Below are 6,516 nucleotides of genomic sequence, written 5' to 3'. Positions count from 1 at the left end.
ACATTCCATTTATGCCCCAAGATCAAATCTGCTTCCAACACATAATCAACCACAAAAAACTTGCAAGTGAGGGGGTTAGTTTCAATATACATTGTATGTTCAAAGTACCCCAAACATGGCATGTTCAAGTCTTGTGTAAAGTTAATCCTTTTAGGATATGCCGTGAGTGCTGGTTGACCTAACAAATCCCATAGCTCAAGGGTTATGAGATTGTGTTCTCGTGTTGGATAAAGTTGTGCTTGAGTTGTGGTGATTTTATTTGCAATTTCCAATCCAACCAAAATCCTAGGGATCTTTTCAGTAAGATATGTTGAAGGTTCCTGCTCGTGCAAGGTTTCTTTCTCCCAATTAGTAGCAATTGTACATTGCCTGTAGGAGTGTTTAAGGTGACTGTTTACATGGATTCATCTAGGGAATACAACGATTCACTTATCCAAGGTCCACCAAAGATGACATCATACTCAAGGGATTCTAGGGTAACATGGAATGTAAATTCCATATTGTCCGATTGTTCGAGTAATGTATCTAAAGGAACCTAGAACTTCAATGTTTTGTCCATTGGCTCCTCTTGCAAGACTATTGCTTGTAAGGATGAGTTTAGGTTGTCCCAATGACACCCAAGTGTCTATTGTCATGATGTTATGACTTGCTCGAGGGCTAATCAATGCGCGTTTGCACTGAACATCATTGCATGTAGGGAAATCCAACCATACAATGATAGAATCTTCCAAAGGAACCATGGGCGTTTCGGTTATTGTTTCAGCTTTAGATCATGGGTTTGTTTCATATTCCTATTAACTTTCATCCTCTGTTTGGGTCTCAGCTTTTTAAAGAGTACCCAATGCATACACTGGCACACTTGGCCCTCTGACGATTCTTAATGAGGGCTGTTTGGAAACTTGTGAATCCTCACAGTCCTATTTTATGTAGTTCATTATGTTCTTGTGTATAACTTAGGTTGAGCCATTAAAGGTGCAAGTGCCGATGTGATGTTGGCTTTATTATGAGAGAAGAGAATTCCTCCAAATGAGGTTTTGAGAGACTGTTTTAATCTTGTAAGGGAATTATTGAATTCCTCACGTGCTTTCTCAAGCCTATAGTTCGTACAATCTTTCTCAAATTACTCTGCTGTAGAGAGATGTATTCCTCTTGAAAGGGAAAGTGATACTCTTCTAGGCTTTAAATCTTGGTTACTCTTTTAGGATTGGCATTATGAGGCTCAATCACAACCGGTGACCCTATAAGACATTTAACCAAGCTAACCATGCTCTCCTGAGCTTGCTTTTTGCGTTCTGCATATGTCATGTGATTATCATTATCCATTTGGGGTGGTTGGGTGGGTTCTAGTTTCTTGATTGGTCTATGTGGTGCACTGAGCGAAGAGTAAGAACGTGTTTTATCCTCACTTAGTGATGTACTAGAACTTGTTTCATTCTCTGACTTTCTTTGATTTGTTAGTTTTTTATTATGTTTACACATGAGACGAGATCAAATTTTCTTTTGGGTTTTTGTATCCCGTGTCACACGTATGGGTGTTGCGGTTTGTGTGGTGGTCTTTGAGGTGGATGCTTCTGCATCATGTATAGCTTTTGGCTCTTTTGTGTTTTTGTCCCTTGGTGGTTTATGTCCTCTATAGACTCCTTTTCCCTGTCTTTTAATTCAACCTCTATTTCGACAGTTTGTTGTCCTTTATTTTTCTTGGTTTTAGAAGGTTTTGTTTTCTCTTTTGGGTTTTGCTTTAAAGTATGTTTTTCTACCCATGTTGAGGTATTGCCTTTTACATTCTTTTTGACTGTTTGTCGCGCCTTGGCTTGTAAGCATGTAAGCATGTAAGCACATTCAAGGGCACCATGGAAAATTTCCCGTTTTATACACTTAAGATGTTAAGAGTTGTATTTTGTGAGACAAGTTGCATTGAAGCAACTCGTCTTGGGCAATCTTGGAACATGTGATCAATGCCACATTGTTCACACATTGGTTCGTAAGGTTTCAATGAGACTATGGGCATGGAAGTATTCCAAACTGTGCAATCTGCCACCTTGTGAGGTCCACAACAATAGAAACACTGAAGTGTCCAAATAACTAGCAGTTTCTACTCTTTGGAGATGGAGGTTTTGAGTCCATTATGGATGAAATGGGACACTTTTTAGTATCATGGTCAAAGGTTTTACAATATATGTAGTATAGAAGGACAGATGCCTTGTATGCACAATGAGGATTGGGATAGTCATAGTGATTGCATTCAACACAAGGCATTTCGCTCCTCACTTTTAGAGGCATTAAGGATGTCTAGTTTTTAAGGTTTTTATCCTCTCTTACAGATGTTAGCTGTAAGGTTTTAAACAAGGCTACATAAAATTCTGGGAATGTCAATTTCGAGATCGATCTTTCTTTTTCCATTACTTCACTTGGTTTAGATGAGGAACACCTCATAGCATCCTCATCTTCCTGCATGTTGTCATCTAAACATATTGCTTTTTTACAACATTGATCGAATGTTTTCGAATTGGTTACAATGATCAAGCTGTTATTATTTAAGCCCATCATGAAACATCTCTTCAATTGAACATCGTTTAATTTTTCCCATGACTCACAACGTGAGTCCAAGAGTTTTATCCTAAGGATAAAATCTCTAATGGATTCATTGGATTGACACTTAATTGAATAGAGTTCTGTTGCTGTACTCCACCGATCACCTTGTCTGGAAAAGCCATGTATAAAGGCTGATTTCAAGGTTTTGAAGTTGGTCTTGATCGTCCCCGACACATCAATGCGATGAACCACCGACTAGCTTTTCCCTCTAAGCATAAATTCAACACATGTACCTTAGTGAGGTAGTTGGGATTTCCAAAGGCTTCACATCTCTGTTCAAACATTTGAATGAATTGAACAAGGTCTGTTGTTCTGTCATATTTTTCCATAATTTTGGAAATTTGTACGGTCGTATTTCTGTATGAATCATTGAGGCCATATATGAGTGCTCTTGTTGGAAGAACTCAGTGAGTCCTTGGGCCACCCCCTTCCTAGACTAGCTAGTATGTCCAAGGTGTGGGAATCTAGGAAAGGGTTGGTACTTATAGGACTTGCAGGCAAGGGACCAAAGCCCGGTGGGATCGAGGCCATGGGGGGTGTAAAACCCGATGACACGCTTGTTATAGGCATGGCCAACATCATTGGGAGGTGAATTTGCGGCATAGATCTCAATGGCTCAAAGATGTCAGCCATTGGGTTCAGTGCTTGTGTAATCCGTGAGACAATCCCTCTTTTGTGGCCATGTTAGAGTGCCTAAATGCTCCATTATGAGAAATCACAGTTTTTTCTTTCGTGTCAAACCTTAGGCTTTCACGCCGTGAACCGGACTCCACGAAATATTAAATTATATATATATATATATATATATATATTTTGCGGACCTATTCATGGGCTAAGCCTTTCACGTCCCAAGCCGTTCACGTCCAAGCCATTCATGCCATTCACTTGCCAAGCTGTTCACGTCCTACACTTTCACGTCCAAGCCATTCATGTCTAAGCCATTCATGTCCAAGCCATTCACGTCCAAGCTGTTCACGTCCTACACTTTCACGTCCAAGCTGTTCACGTGCCCAGTCGTTCGTGTCCCAACTGTTCACGTCCCAAGCCGTTCACGTCCCCAGCCATACACGTCCCATCTGTCTATGTCCCCAACTGTTCACATCCTAGCTATTCATGTCTCTAGCCTTTCACGTCCTTTCACGTCGTCCTAGCAGTTCACGTGCCAAGCCGTTCGCGTCCCAAGCCTTTCACGTCCCCAGCCATACACGTCCCATCTGTCCATGTCCCCAACTGTTCACGTCCCAGTTATTCATGTCTCCAGCCTTTCACGTCCTTTCACGTCCCAGCTATTCATGTCTCCAGCCTTTCACGTCCTTTCACGTCCAAGCTGTTCATGTCCAAGCCATTCATGTGCCAAGCCGTTCACGTGTCCCCAGCCTTTCATGTCCCCAACTGTTCATGTCCCAGCTATTCATGTCTCCAGCCTTTCACGTCCTTTCACGTCCAAGCTGTTCACGTCCAAGCCATTCATGTGCCAAGCCGTTCACGTGTCCCCAGCCTTTCATGTCCAAGCCGTCCACATCCAAGCCATTCATGTGCCAAGCCATTCTCGTGCCAAGCCGTTCACATCCCAGCCGTTCACGTGTCCCAGGCCATTTGTTCACGTCCCAGGCCATCTGTTCACGTCCAAGCCAATCAAGTTGGACCTTTTCACGGTCTGGTCTTTCACGTTTTTTTTTGGAGTCTAGTGGGAAATACAAATTTTCCTTTTCAAGGGGGAATATTTTTGAATTTAAAATGAAAAGGTTATGGGCATTTTTCAACAAAGGTAAGTGGGAATCAAAAAGTCAACCTTTTAATGACACACCTTACACCCTTCATAAATGACCCCCAAAATGGACAATTTTGGCAACTCATGAGCATCTACTGATTGAATTCTCATTAGCCTTAATGCGTTAGGTAAAAAAGTGATTGAGGATTAATCCTTTCACTAATCTTTCTCTCTATATTACACTAATCAAGGACTCTAATTAACCATTAATCCTTAATTAATTCACACAATTGAGCACATCATTGGATAGAGCAAGTGCCAAGGAAAAACTAATCTTTATGCATCAACAATTGTGTAAATTAATCTGAATTAGGGTATTAATTAGACTCTTAATTATAGTCTACTCTTCAAGGCAAAATTAAGCAAAGAGAGCCAAATTTCTCCAATTGATCAAAAAATTTATGTGATTAGGTGTTTTGATGCATCTACATGCTCTCAAAACACTCAAAAATCCCAATTTCGACTACTCATATGATCCATTTAGACCCCAATTAACACATTTTCTAATTTTTGGCCTCTTGAACAAGATTAATTACCCTTAATGACAAAAACCAATCCATTAAGAGAAATTAGTCAAATTCAAGGGTTTTTTGTATGGTTTTAAGAATGTTTTTGAAAGACTAAGCTACTCCTAATGCTTGCTAACACTCTAATCCAAAAAATTTCAACAAAAAAATATTAATCTTTGATGTCAAATGGTTCAAGATGATATATAGAGGTGCTTAAGAAACCATGAAGAAACATCCAAATGGGCTCTTTCAAATTGATTCCACCAAGTTTTGGAATGATGAGAAAGATACTTTCGTACTACCTCAATACTGTCACAAAGTTAGTAACCCAACCAATTCCAAATTATATCTTAATGTAGTATAATAAAAGTGTAACCCTTTTGGTTTGTGATATTTGGTTGTGTTTCACACCAATCAAATTGATCCAAAGTGGTGGTATGTTATACAAGTTTCCCCTCGCTCACAAAACATATCTTTTAAGATCAAGATGTGGAGGCCGAATCTCTCGATGAGGTGCAAGTACTATCTCAAATCGGCTCATTGGAAGAAGACAATGAAGAAAACATTTTGGGGGGGGCCGATCAAGAGCATGAGGAACATCAATCCGAAGAAGATGAGTCACCTATCAATCACGAGACAATGCTTCATTGGATCATGATAGTAATATTTATATTGATATGGAACTCCATCTTTTCATTGAGCTTCCATTAGATATAGACATTGATGAAGAAACACATATGGATTTATTTACAAGATGGGATAGATTTACAATCTTGACATTGTTTCGCTTCTCAAAAGTTTTCAACTATCTTTTTCTTTCTTTCTCGAAACATGGCTCCAAGGGCTCTAATGGGATGTTTTTTTAAAACTATAAATCATTTTTTGTGTGTACTTGGGGGGTTCACTATATGGAAGCTCTCTATATCACGTGCATTTAAGGCCTAATTTAAAAACCCCTTATCTATAAATTTTTCATGAATAAAACACACCCTTTTTCTACTCAATCTGTAAATACTCCCTTTAAATGGTATCCTTATGTATGTAAAAAATGTGGTAAAAAGGGATTAAAAAACCCCTTCTATTGAATCCACGTGCTACGCTAACATATTTATGAGTAACCCCGCCTGAGTGTGTGTATGTGCATGTATTTTTTAAATTCAACATCCAACAACTCTCTAGAATTTCATGCAGTGAAAATAGCAACGTAAAATTTCGCTGCTATGGAAGAACAAAAATTTGTTGCTATAAGCACCTGAGTAGCGCAATTTTGCTCTTGGGTAGCAATGCTATTTCGTTGCAGGGCAGTGAGTGGAATCCCCAACATCCCGACAAAATAAACGATGCTATACCCCCGACGTGTTGTTGTAGTGAATGTCCAAGATCAAGTTGGAGTTAACCACCACCATAAAAAGATTATTTGGCAAAAGCATCATTGAAATCACCCTTGAATATAACATTTGCAAATGCATGTTCTTTGCATCACTACTTTGAGAATAAGAAGCATGAGATGGCATAGCATCATGATTATCACAATCATGAAGAGAGTTACCAAAGCCATATGTCTGGCCCAGAACTTGAATACCAATGCCATACATGGCATAAGTAAGCCAATATTATCATTATCATCTGGATCATTGAAGCAAG

The sequence above is a fragment of the Cibotium barometz genome, chromosome 23, assembly GCF_041138505.1.
Source record: "Cibotium barometz isolate CiBa-2024 chromosome 23, ASM4113850v1, whole genome shotgun sequence".
In the NCBI taxonomy this organism is placed as follows: domain Eukaryota; kingdom Viridiplantae; phylum Streptophyta; class Polypodiopsida; order Cyatheales; family Cibotiaceae; genus Cibotium; species Cibotium barometz.
The sequence above is the reverse complement of the archived record's forward strand: the minus strand, read 5'-3'. Positions refer to the sequence as shown.